Source organism: Limulus polyphemus, unplaced genomic scaffold, assembly GCF_000517525.1.
Source record: "Limulus polyphemus unplaced genomic scaffold, Limulus_polyphemus-2.1.2 Scaffold2930, whole genome shotgun sequence".
NCBI lineage: Eukaryota > Metazoa > Arthropoda > Merostomata > Xiphosura > Limulidae > Limulus > Limulus polyphemus.
Genome location: NW_013668540.1, coordinates 91,825 through 94,325, shown reverse-complemented (window position 1 = coordinate 94,325; position 2,501 = coordinate 91,825). Strand labels below are relative to the sequence as shown.

The window sequence follows — 2,501 nt, the reverse complement described above, 5'->3', positions numbered from 1 at the left end:
GTCGTAACAATATTTTCCAAAATTAACTGTGTGTGTGTTTTGTTTTTTTTTCTGTTATTACAACCTTTGTGACGTTAGCTCTTAATAAATGTATATTTCCCTTTTTTTAAAGTATTAATACTCCAAATATGTAAACATGCATGGTTGCAAACTTCAGCGTAACCAGAACCAATATTCTATAGAGGTCAAAGTTGGGTTTCAAGCTGAAACTTCTAATTATATACACACATATATGTGTGTGTGAGCGAGTGAAAGAAACTCCCCCCTTAAAAAAATCAGGACATGACCTTGGTGTTTTTATAGCTAGTTCCGGCCTTGTTTGTGAATTTTACTAATTAATAGATATTTGTGTTTAAATATTTATATGAGGAATCTATGATTATTTTAATATGTTAAAAACTTAAATACCCCTGATTTCTCAAATGATTTGTTTTATTTAATTGCCGCCATTTAACCAAACTTATTTAAAACCGGTTACTTTTACATAATGATATTTATTTATTGAGGATCGTTTTTGGTTCACACAAGGATCCAAGATAAGTATTATTGTTCTGCAGTTAATAATTAGCCGATAGTTGGTTGTTTGGTTTTTGTTCAACACATAGCTAAACAATAATCTATCTGTGCAGCGCCCACCGTGGGTAGCGAAACCTGGTCTTTAGCATCGTAAGTTTACAAAATTGCCGTTGAGCCACTAGAGGGCATAAGCCGTTTGTAAAATGGCTTTAAGATTGAATGATTGGTCTTGAGTGAAGTTAACCTTTGTGACGCCACACATTTTGTTGGAATTTGGCACCTTAAGCAAACGTCAACCAAATATTAGGTCAAAAAGACCAATTAACGTCACAAAGTAAAGGTTCAAGATCAAACCCCTGAAGCTAGCTTAACGCTACCCTTCTGCTGTTATAACATGCACAGGAAAAGCACGAGAAAATCGGATCCTAATGTCAAGGCTTAGCCGCGAGGTTTGCCTTACGCCATGATTAGTTGGCAGTGATCTATGACGTAAATATATTATATATATAAAACACACAAAGAGAAGAAAGTCAGTTTTGCCAGTAAGAGATTACAGCTTTAAATCCATTTTTAAGTTTGTCATGAAAATACTTCATAAATATAATAGAACTTTAAAATACCGGAATAACATTGGTATTGATTTATACATAAAATACAACCACATAAAATATGGAGGCTACGATTCGCGGTTTCTCAAATCCCTTTCTGGATTTTTTTTTTAAGATTCTTACCGTCTCCATAAATTCAGGTAAACAATGAGATGTACAGAGGATTTATAAGTGCTATCACTAAACATTGTTGTTCAATCACAGAAAATGTATTATATTTTATGTTTAGTAGTGCATCCAATACTTACAATAAGTCCTCTAGTGGCTGAACTTCAAAACCTTCGTCGGCAGCAAGCACAAGGAAACTTTTAAACAAGACAAATGTTATAGTAACGATATTCAGTCTTTCACAAAATCACTGAGAAACTACTGCATGTTAGAGCTGAATATAGGATTAAATATATGATAGATATTTAAAACCCGTTAACTACATTACTTGAGCTTTAAGTTTTGGAAAGTCATATTTTAACACTCTAAACTTTTCTGTGTTTTAGGTATTCGCATATGACATTGTTAATAAACCGGTAAAGGAATGATTATTTTGTCGAAATTTCTTAATATATTCGTGTTATGTATAAACAAAATAAACTAAACTATCCTGATTTTCTTGGTACTTTGAATAAAGATATAAATGAACTTATTATTTTAAAAAAAAATCAATAAGGTTTCTTGGAGTAAACCTAATATTTAATACATATATGAACATTTATAAGATATAGCTTTTCAACTTAACTAACTCATTTTTTTATTGAGCACAACTAATGTTGTTTATCAATTTACCTTGATATGTAAACTTTATCACTAAATGATTTTTAATCCGCGTAAGAAGTTCGAATCTTGCACCAGAAGGATTGCCTACTTCAATCATTTCCAACAAGGCACATTTTTTCTTTACCAGTTTTTGTCATTATTCTAATGTCTAACGAAATCACAGCCAATGGCACGAACTTGGAGGATCGCCTACTGGAATTCCTCTACATAAACACGCATCAATGGCGCTTGGCTCGAATTCTGTGCAGTGTTATCTCTCTTTAGACATAAAATAAAAGGCGATTTTTGTGACATAAATGATTTAAGCAGGCCGTACTTCTCAGTGCAGGATTCAGATATCAGAAATACTTTTTCACCTAGGGATTGGATAAATATTTGATCCAATCTGATATTAATTTTACGATGAATCAAATATTCAGATAGCATTTCTATGAAAGAAAACACATATATATATACTACTTCCAAACATCGTAACATAGTATTAAACAGTGGGGGGTCCATGTAGTCGTTATACATACATTATTTATATAGCTTAAGTAAACATCATGCTTAACGTCACAAGTAACAAGATCAAATCCATTTATAATCTTAAAAAGGACACTAACA

At 32.0% G+C, this 2,501-nt stretch overlaps 1 protein-coding gene across 2 annotated transcripts in view; it reads left to right on the top strand.

The window, feature by feature from the left end:
- Positions 1 to 2,501, top strand: part of LOC106468241 (protein king tubby 1-like) — an 87,123-nt gene that overhangs the window by 47,065 nt on the left and 37,557 nt on the right. The gene's annotated exons all lie outside the window — the stretch shown is intronic.